This window comes from Danio rerio, chromosome 23 (assembly GCF_049306965.1).
Source record: "Danio rerio strain Tuebingen ecotype United States chromosome 23, GRCz12tu, whole genome shotgun sequence".
Lineage (NCBI taxonomy): Eukaryota > Metazoa > Chordata > Actinopteri > Cypriniformes > Danionidae > Danio > Danio rerio.
The window spans coordinates 34037057-34048878 of record NC_133198.1 but is presented as its reverse complement, the minus strand read 5'-3'; the positions used below and the strand labels follow the sequence as shown (position 1 = coordinate 34048878).

At 33.1% G+C, this 11822-nt stretch overlaps 1 protein-coding gene across 4 annotated transcripts in view; it reads left to right on the top strand.

Annotated features, from left to right (window-relative positions):
* The window catches only part of LOC101887148 (hormonally up-regulated neu tumor-associated kinase homolog A), a 216550-nt gene that overhangs the window by 143732 nt on the left and 60996 nt on the right, over nucleotides 1-11822 (top strand). The gene's annotated exons all lie outside the window — the stretch shown is intronic.

Here is an 11822-nt window from a genome sequence, read left to right as displayed (position 1 = left end):
CCAATGTGTTTTTGGCCTATTCTTGGCTAGATATTTCATAGATGTTTCGCAAAGGTTATCACCACTTTAGATTTTTAGATTTCTCCAAACCAATAGCCTATATTGTGGGTGTTAAATATGCTCCGGAGTTTTAATCTACCAGCCGTTTGCGATTTGTAAATTGTTGCACACTCAGCCATTTGAAAAATTCGTGTCCCACGCGCATGTGAGGACACTTGGAGCATGTACAGTACTTTATTTTCGGCCGACCAAGTAAAATATGAACAAGAATAGCATGACGGAAAAAGAAAAATGCATGCATGGCAGCGTTTTATGTGTGTGATTTAAAAGAAAAACAAACGCGATGTTTTAGTTATTTTATAAGGTAATTTCAATGAGGCTATATTTATTTATATTTTAATTCATTATAATATAACAGGGTTGTTATATATATATATATATATATATATATATATATATATATATATATATATATATATATATATATATTTTTTTTTTTTTTTACAAAAAGTGTCCACATTAATGTATAAAATTTGTAACAATTTAGAACGGTTTTATGTATTCTTGTATAATCTGTGTGCAAAAACAGGTCAGTTGATGTTCAAAAACAGGTCAGTTGATATAATAGCCTGTAGAATTATAAAATACAGTTTATTAATTCCCCACACTCCAGTAAATGTATCAGCATCGTCTTTATCTGATTAAACTTAAGTCTCTTCTTCTTTACTTTTGTTTGTTAGCAATTTACGTTAATTAAAATTGTATATGTAAAATAATATATGGGAAATAATTTTTTTTTTTGGTATTGGTCGTTATTGTATTTGTTGAAAATGTGGGGGGAACGTGTCCAATACTTCAGCGTTTACCTTAATTCTTATTTTAGATATTCAAATATTTTTCAGTTTTGTGCAATAATAATAATAATAATAATAATGTTTTATTATTGTTTTTGTCATTGTTACTATTATTGTATTATTATTATTGTTTTCGTTGTTATTACTACTGCTATTATTATTAGTAGTATTATAAATGATAATAATAATAATAGCAATAATAATACATTAATAATAATAATATCAATGTATTGTTGTTGTTGTTATTACTATTATTATTACTATTGTATTATTGTTGTCGTTGTTATTACTACTACTATTATAATTATTAATATTATTAATATAATTATTATTATTAGTGTTTTATTATTGTTATCACTATTATTTATAATAATAATAATAATAATAACGCAACTTTAGTTATTGAGACATATTCTGAATAATTTTTTTATTTTATAATGTAAATTAAAAGAGGCTTTTTTTTTTTTTTTTTTTTTTTATAAGCAGTTTTTAATTATTATTATAACAGGATCGTTATATAGCTAGTTAGCCGCACACTTTGTTCTTTTGTTCGATTTGTCTGCCCTGTTATGTATCTAAAAATGCTAGGTTATTTTAACCTTATTTTAACCTGAAATAGGCCTAAATATGGAAAAAAAACAACCGCATGATCATTTATTGGATACAAGCTATAGCCCAAATTTAGCACAATGGTTAAACAAAATTTACCCATATTTTAGTTAAAATAACCAAGATTTTTTAGTGTGCAATAAATTGATTGAGTTGATGTAATATTCAACAGCGTGTTTTTTTTCTGAAACATAGCTTATTAATATATCAAACGTAATATGCGTATTGGTGTTAAATGTAATGGCGTTAGCAGCACCTTATTTCCCGTTAACAAGTTTAGTTTTAATAAACATGCATAAGGCTGGTCAACATTGGATTCCATTGTCTATATAAAACTATTTGCCGTGATGAAAACAAATATACTTTGCTTGGAAACTTGGAGCATACTTTTTATTTGCTATTTTGCAGTTCAATATTGGAGACGTATAATTGAAGTATAAGTTACAGACCAAATTAAGATACTATTAATGACTATAGTATAACTGCAATAAATTATAGCAACGCATTATTTGTATTTTATTATTATTATTATTATTATTATTTACTTCTTAGCCTGAAGGAAATAAATATAACGATTATCTTAATTCGGTTGCCTCTATTCTATCGATAACTTATTTTGCAACTATATCCAGGCAGCCCATTCAGATGTTTCAGGTATTTATGCTAATGTAATAAACCTACTTAATATATCTTTAACCATAACCATTTAACAGCATAATGTAGGCTAACTTCTTGATTGTTTTTGATAATAGCTGCACAATTTAGCTGCCTTTTTTATCCTCAAATTTAGGTATGAATATTTTTTTAATTCCAATTGAAATGCAAAAAAATGCATTCAGTCTGCTTAACAATTAGATCATACGCTCGTTTCAGATTTACCTGAAAACATCTTTAATGCATGTGTGGAATTGCTTCATGAAATGACACGCGCCTAATAACGGGCCTTTTCATCTCTTAATAACCTACCTGTGATGGAAAGCAGAGGAAACATTGCATGCGCTTTATTTTCCCGCAGCGCGCAATTAACACATTTCTGTGTAATTAACTCTGCATTGCACAAATATTTAGGCTCATTTATAATGGCACGAAACATAGTATGTTTCTCAGACCTGTGCATTTATGTTCTCCTGCTCCCTCAGGTGTGAAGCATCTTAGAAAAATGATCTGCGTGTTTGTTTATTGAACAGGAGACTGCACTCGTGTGTAAAATGCGCTTGTTTACTAATCCTCTGTAACCTCTGGCATCGCTGGACTCAAACCATGTCGGCTGGTTAAACTTTAGAGTCGGAATTGCTGTGTCTGGGCACCATATTGTTAACAGTTATTTTGCTAGTGCTAATGGCCGCGTGGCAGCCAGCCAAGGGCTTTATAGCGGAAGTGGCAGCGCGAGGAACGCGGGTATATGGGAGGAAGAAAAGAAAAAAAAACTATTAAGAAAAAAAATCCCTTTGAAAGAAAGGCGAGAGAGACCCCATTGCGGCGGGCGCGACCCACTGCTGCCAAACGCAGAGGTGCATATATGAGGAAAGGAGCAGTACACTGAGGGCACTGAAGCATCCTCAATCCGCCTCAAATGAAACGACACGCCAAACCACCCGTGACCCACAAAACCATTCATAAAGTTAATCTCCCCGTGAAAATGCGGTATTTCTTAACGTGCACCATATACACTGATGTATTTACCGTATTTATGACAGTCTTTATGGGGCGACGCGGACGCGGGGACCCCCAGCGATTCTACCGGTATTGACATTGGATTTCCGCGCCGCGCGTTACGACCTGTCACGGGGGAGAGAAGCGAAACACGCGTAGGCAGAAGGTCAACTTTGTTTGTGTGAGAAAATTATTAAGGGGAAGGAAGCTGAGCTGGTATTAAATAGGGCCTATCGATGTACTTCTTTCCAGCCCCGCAATATGTAAAAATATTGGTTTATATATTTGTTTTATATAATTTAACTATGCACTGGTTATTCGTTAATTAAGAAATTTTGGTGATTTACGGTGTCAAAGTCATATGTTTTTGTTTTGATTGACAGTTTCATATATTTTTGTACACTCTAAAATACAAATTAGTCAAATACAACCCCAGCAATTGCATATTGTTTATTATTATTATTATTATTATTATTAATCAATTTATTATTATTATTATTAGTAGTAGTAGTAGCAGTAGTAGTATTTCAAATTACATTTATGTGGATTTGATTGTCTATACCCCAACCTACCTAATAATAGTAAAAACATGCAAAGTGTTAAATGCATTCAATTCTCTCTCAGCAAACAGCATTAATCAGTCCATAGACTTTATCTTTATTCTTCTCCTAAATTGTATCCCAGTTTAATTTAAGAATTTGTAGTATTTTACCCTTATTTTAGCCATATTTTAGCATATTTTGAACCTTTAAACAAATAAACTAACAGTTAATTTCATATTATCAAGCAAATCATGGTGAGAAAAAACTACAATTCCACACAGAAAAAAAAAGATTTCTGCAAAATTGTTGCTAACAATTTATATGGGTTGAATTCAATTTAGTAACGTTCAACTTAATTAGCTTGTTTAAATTCACCCCAAATAATTTTTTTGCAACCACTTACCTTAAAGAAATGGATTAAATCCAAGAAGTCATCTTTGAATCATTTGCAGCCAAAAAAAATTGAGTAAATTATATGATTTATGATTACGTGTAGTCTTGTAAAATGCACATTTTAGAGACAGTCAGTTTAAAAAGAGCAAGTCAGTTTCATAGATTGCAAATGTGTTGGCTACTTGACATTACATTTAAATGTTAAAACCTAAAGATCTCACTTACCATATTTAAAATGCTTTTCATTCTGAAATATAAAACCACACTGAAAAAAATATAGTCTGCAAAATTGTTGCAATTTATATGTGTTGAATTTACACAAACAATTTAAATTGAGTAATGTTACTTAATTTGTTTGTTTAAATTTGACCCAAATAAATTGTTTGCAAATACTTAGCCTAAAAAATGTAAATCCAAGGAATCATCTCTGAATCATTTTTCAGTGCAGATAACATACTGATCTTATTAAAAAATACAAACCAGATGAACAATATTATATATTTAGGCTGCTCTGATTCTAAATGCGTGTTTCAGGTATATTTGAATTGATACACACTGTAACAAATGCTGGCTTCCACACAATTTATTCATGTTGTCCAAACACAAATCGATTAAGTTAACTTAACTCTTTTACCAAAATTATGTGGATTGAACATAAAAAAATTAAGTTGTCCCAGTGAAATATGAAGAATTGTGTTGTTTCAGTTCATTTTAAATAAGTTGTTTGAATAAGCAAAAAAAGTGTAAGTGAAAATAACAGAATATAGAAATTGAACAAAATGAATAATTATCAGACTCTCTAAAATTACAAGTACGTCATATTATGTTAATGTTTGTTTTTGTATGAACCTGAATGGAAAATAATGTTTCCAGTCTTAATGGAATAGCAGCAAACTTTATTTTGATGCGTTAAGATGCAGATTTGTTCCAGCTAAAAAAAATCAGTAGCAAATCAGCTATGTTTGTTTTGTTGATGGTACTATACAAGCTGCTGGCATCTATGTTATTGAAAGATATTGGTATTTTTTGCTAGAGACTGGAGAAAATGATGTTAGTCATTTTAGCCTCTAGAGGGCGATGTAACAGTTTCTCACTCTGTAGATCCCCGACAGGGAGCCTAAGCATCACTCAGAGGGTCTGCAAACCTCTTGGGACAACATTAGCACTGGACGGATGAAGTACCAGAGAACTTGGGAAAAAAGGGAAGTGAGAAAGAGGAAGTGTTGAATAGAGAATGGGAAAGAGATTGTAGGTCAGATTGTGGGGAGAGGAGAAGATGAAAATTTACGAAAAAGAAGTAGAGAGCAAGCAGGTGTTTTTTTATGAACTTTACTCTCCTGGGGAAAGATAGTGAGAATGATTTAAATCCAAAAGCAATAAAATCATGAATAAGTGATTCGCTCAGAGGAAATGACTGAAGGAAGAAAAAGGAGAGAGAGAAGAATGAAAGCAAAGCAAAAGACTAAAAGATACTTCCCGAAAACATGCTGAAGGAGCTTAAAGTAGATTTGACAGAAATGAAAATTCTGTGAATTTATTCACACTAAAATTGTCCCAAACCTGTGAATTTCTTCTGTTGAACACAAAAGAAGATATTTTGAGCAATGTTTTGGGGCTCAAAACAGGTGATAACAATCATCAATTTCCACAGTTTTTTCTACTATGGAAGTCATTGGGTTGTTCAAAATAAATGTTTGATGTTCAACAGAGGAACTTACAGGTTTGGATCAGTTTGTGGGTGCAAGTATATTTTATGTTGTTTATGTTCGCGTGGGTTTCCTCCAGGTGCTCCGGTTTCCCCCACAGTTCAAAGACATGCTTTATAGGTGAACTGAATAAGCTAAATTGTCCGTTGTGTATGTGTGTAAACGCAAGAGTGTATGGGTGTTTCCCAGTGTTGGGTTGCGGCTGGAAGGGCATCCGCTGCGTAAAACATATGCTGGATAAGTTGGCGGTTCATTCCACTGTGGCGACTTCTGATTAATAAAGGGAATAAGCTGAAAAGAAAATGAATTGATCCCTAAAATTTTTGACTATTAAAGCAGGGGTGCCCAAACCTTTTCTTATGAAGAGCCAAAACCAAACTTGATTGAGGGAGGTTCATTTATAATAATTGTCTATTTTTATTGTTTTACAGGGGATCTGGAATATGCAATGTGGCAATCCTTTAATAATATAGTAATTAAATAATAAAAAAGAGAGGTGTTTCTCTGAATTTTTTAGAAGTACTTCAGTATGTTAAAGATGAAGTGTTTTATGTGTCCCGTGCTCACACATACATAAGCTCACCCACACACAGCATGTCTTATTTTAGACATTTTAGACCGTGTAATTGAATGTAATGGCATACTGCTGGCCTTTGGGAAGAAACTAGCTAATTAAGACCTTTTTGGTTGAAGACTAAAAAAATTCCTCCCTCGGGCAGTCTGTCAGCTGTCCGTTTAATCCGTCAGTCTTTCTTTAGCAGGTCATTAACACATATACACTCACACACATTCTCCTGTGTAATGTTCGAGGATGGGTTGCTCTGTCTCATGCTCTTTAAGCACTGCGGGTTCCCAATGCCGGGTATGGTTTTAATATACATATATGTGTATAGGACTAATAGAATTATACTGCGTCTGATGTGCTCTCCGAATTCACGCGGGCATCCTGCCTGGACACCTGCAAAAACACCACAAGGACCTACTGAAAATATCCGCACTGTCAGGCAGCCGCAGGGCAGCCCTATTCCGGGACCTGAACTGTTTGATATTTTATGAATGGAGAAGAGGATGAGAGGGGTCTGGGGAGAGAGAGAAAGAGAAAGAGAGAGATCACATGTGCTCTTATGTACACACAAGTGTTGTTTTCTCTTCCTTCAGGTTGTCATCAGAAGAGCTCTCACACACAACACACATATGAAACACTTTGAGGAATCTGACTGAATACATCTTGAAGGGCACATGGTGCAGACTGGGAGTGTGTGTGTATGTGTGAGAGGGAGATCTTTGAGAGGGTTTTATTTTACTGACTGATGGTCACAAGGTTTAAAGTTTGAGATTCTAAAGGCAAAAACTAAAACCAAATTAAAAAATGACTTAAATTGTGAACTAAAATTTAAATGAAAATGTCAAGTACAGCTCAACGTAACAGCATTCTCAGTGAATATAGGCAATGTATTCTGGTGCATTTAAACAAAACTGATTTATTTAACAGATATATTTATTAAAATAATATTTTAGCCATTAAACATGTTTAGAAATTGACAGATAATAAAATTAAATTCAAAATAAATATCGAAAACAAAATTACAACCTACAAAATTTCAACTAAATGTTTAAATTCTTTTGCTTCTCTGTATTTTTCTTCTTTGTTAATTTTGTATTTAATAATTTTCTGTAACATAAATTTGGCTGTACTAGTTTTTGTACTGTTATCGTAAGTTATTTTGTTAGATAAGCTCCAGATTTAGCTTCAGTACTGACTAATACACACACACACACACACACACACACACACACACACACACACACACACACACACACACAGTTGAAGTCAGAATTATTAAACCCCCTGAATTATTAGCCCCTCTGTTTATTTTTTTCCTCAATTTCTGTTTAATGGAGAGAAGATTTGCATAGCATTATGTAACACATGAATGTATGTTGTTTCAAATTCAGTCCACCTAATGTTTAATTTCTGATTGAATGAGAGGTTTGACTAATTTATTTGGGCCAATTATGCCTATTTCCATGCTATGTGTGTAACTATGATAGTAGTAGTAGACCAATAACATTACTATCCCATGAGGTCATGAGAATTAGTAAAACAAAAACAAAAAAATGATGGTGTCTGACCTTCCTTTATGCTATTGACAGTCTTTTTTACGATTGGCCTCTAAAACTAAAAGGTATTGAAGTGATTAAGTGGAAAAGTATTAAATGCACTGTATTAAGATGGATGAGAGTGTAGCTTAAGATCAACACATGGCAAGAGAAGAAAACAACACATTTTTCTTTATAGTCCAGCACACGTATAAAACAACAGTAGATTTACCCAATCACTATTGCACAAACACAAATTTGAAAAGGCCTAGGAACCGCATAGACTATAATGAAAAAAATTCGAGGACACTAACAGAAACATCTTTCTTTTTATTATTATTATTTTTGTTGCATTGTTCATTATTTTCTAACGTTGTTCAAGTCAAAATAGATGGGTGGGTAAAACTAGGCTGAGGGCTTTCCTCTGCATGTCTGTAATATAAATAAGTACGTTTAAACTTAAATTAAAAACATGGACTGAAAGTAGACCAAAAATATCCTTGGTGAAAAGACAGAAAAGGAAAAAGCTGAAGGAATGAGCAAAAAAAAAAAAAAAAAAGTTGTTTACCTCTGTCCCATTTCTTTCTCTTGCTCTTTCTTTCTCCCTCTCTTCCTGTTTTATATGCCCCTTTATTCCCTTTCCTGCTGCTCAACGCCAACCACCATGAAACCACTGCCACATTAGAGCCTTTAACTGGCTATGGCTGCCCAGCACTGCCATTACACTGGCACAGCCAACTCAGTCCTGTTTCCAATCGTGCCACTCCACTTCTTATCAGCGTCAATCATGTTTCATCATCCTTCAGCCAATCAGCTGTCAACACAGACAACCTTTAAGAGAGCCCATAAACCTAAATCCCAGTTCCTGTTTCATGCTAATCCAAGGCTGTGTTTTTTTAAAGAGGCACATTTTTAGAGTTGCTCTTTATTAGGCTGCGCGCAGAATGTTTGGAACATTTAAGGATGGAATGGCGTCGTAAAGCCCAGCTGGACTGGCATGACTTGGATGTTCTGTTAGAATGAGGTCATCAGCATGAGACGACACATTTCTGCATGGCCATTTTAAGAGACTGGAGTCCACTTGTGCTGTTTTGCTGTCGCATGTGGTCACGAAAGCCACCCCCCACCACCAGAAATAAGCATGCATGTACACATACGCACACTTTACTCCATCTGGTCACTCCTATAAACATTTTGTTCTTAATGATGCCATTACTTAATCGACCAGATCTCACAGTTTAAAAGCATTAATCTCAACATGTGGTCAAAGATGATGAGATGTTGTCAGCCAAAGCTATTTTTTAATTAGCAAGACTGAAGTGCTGCTAAAACTAGTTTATCAAGCCTGATCTTAAAGGAAGATGCAATTGTTTTGTGTGTCAGCGAAAAAGTTAGTTTAAATTTGTTTAATATAATTTGGGTCAAAATGTAAGATTTTGTTAAAAGAAGGTGTGGTCTCTAACCCCGCCCAAAAATGTAAGTGCCACTGTAGGTGTGACCAAATTGCACACAAATTTGTGTATGAGGTCGCGCAAAATCATACAATTTGCTACCAAAGTAAAAAAGCCATGAATTGCTGTGAGACCTCATTGGATTATATTTTTAAACCGGGTTATCTTTTTAAACCTCATTGGGACCCTAAGTTTTTGAGCTGTTAACTTGCATTGAGATGCCAAAGGTGTGGTGTGAGTTAATACAAGTAAACAATTATGTGCTTCATATTCACATGCTTTAAACAATCCAAAAACACTTTGGGCTTTTAATGTACTACAACGCTTGTGAGGTAAATCATAAAAAAGTGACACAAATGTGTTGGGTTTACTTAATTTTTAAAGTAAAAAGTCAACTAATCCCTTTAAAAGCAATAGGTTAACTCACATTTTAGTCAACTAATCATTTAAACTTTTTAGAGTGATGTTGCGTCAGATAAAACAAAGCTAACAGATTTTACCATTCTTTAGCATTTTATATATATATATATATATATATATATATATATATATATATATATATATATATATATATATATATATATATATATATATATATATATATATATATATATATATATACTTACAGTTAAAATCCGAATAATTAGACCCCTCTGAATTTTTTTGTTTTTTAAATATTTCCTAAATGATGTTTAACAGAGCAAGGAAATTTTCACAGTATGTCTGATAATATTTTTTCTTGTGGAGAAAGTCTTATTTGTTTTAATTCAGCTAGAATTGTTGGGCTAATAATTCTGCCTATTATATATATAGAATTATCCCTAACATTGTGCCGCATCTACAGCCATGACTTCCAGAAAAACATTGAATGCAATTTCAGGTGTCTTTTTGCTGTGGTTGTATGAACAGTCTGTGTGCAGAATAACAATATAAATATAGTGCTGCAAATACAATGACGTTGGTACTGACAACTATTCAGTGATCCTAGTGTTTATCCAGTATATGGCATGTTTTGGTAAGGGTATGGCTTACTTCAAAGCTCACCCACACAGAGAAAATGTTTTTTTCATATCGGCTGAATTTAAGCAAACAAAGTAACTTAAGTTATGTTCAACTTAATTTGTTTGTTTAATATTGGCCCAAATAAATTGGTTAAAACTACTTTACTTAAAAAAATTAGTAAATCCAATAAATCTTTTTTTTCAGTGCCAAAACTACAGTACTAGGCAGTAGGCACAAAACGCATTGAAAATGTAAGTTTGAAATTGTCTTGCTCAGAAGTTCACCTGAGACAGATTTTGAAGGCATGATATATTGACAAGCTGACAATTCCTGACAAGAAATGCTCCAAAGTTTGCAGCAGAAAGTTTGAGTGTGTCTTGATCAGGCGGAGCACATTGATGATGTTGACCTGAGGCAGATCTCTAAGGCAGAGAGTATATAATGAAATATTGACAGCTGGCCGTTCACTAGAAATGCTCGAGTTGGCTTAATGAGAACCAGGAGAGCAATGACACATGCAACCCCTTGGAGTGAAGAGGAGGAAGAAGAGGAGGTTTCATTCTTCACTTTATATTCAGAAAAGTCCATTCAGATAAAACATTTCAGTTTGAGCATTGCGTTAGGTTGGACTTGTCTAGTCATTTGAGATTGAGATTTCATCAACACTATCCTATTACTAACACTTTATATCATCTTTCTATCGCAGTAACACTTTTTTTCCCTATACTTTTCATCATTTAATTATAAAAAACACAATTCTCCACCTCTCTTGTAGTTACATTCTTATATATTCCTTAGTCTTCATATTTTCAAATGCAAAAACACATAACCACAGTTGATTTTTTTGCAGTTTAACTTATCCATATTTCCTATATTATCTATATTCCTTGTATATATTTCCTTTTTTAAAAATTGCAATAATACTCCACTATGTTTGATTACTTCTTATAATCATATCCCCTAATCCTATATATATATATATATATATATATATATATATATATATATATATATATATATATATATATATATATATGCATTTGTTCATTGATACTGTAAATATGCCAGAACATTTACCCAGGATTTAGGAGTGTAGTTTTTATACCCAGTATTAATTAGGATTAATGTAAAACTGGATGACCCATGGTTTAAAGTTTTCATTGTGAAAAGAGTTTCAGACAGGGCCAATTAATCATTTAGCATCTAGTCTGACTCAACTTCTGTTCTCCAAAGATTACTTGAATTGTTTCCCTAAACTTTAAAAAGTCACCCAGAATGTTGACTGGATTTGAAAACAATCATTCATTTAACGTTTTTGACATTTATTTATTTTTTAACATACTTTAATGTCTTCTTAAGTTCATAGAAATGGGTAATAGGTGTGTGAAACATATGCTGGAATAGTTGGCGGTTCATTCTGCTGTGACACCCCCTGATAAATAGGGAACTAAGCTAAAGGAAAATGAATGAAGGAATATCTTAAGTAAACCCAAGCCAAAATGTTAGTCCAAC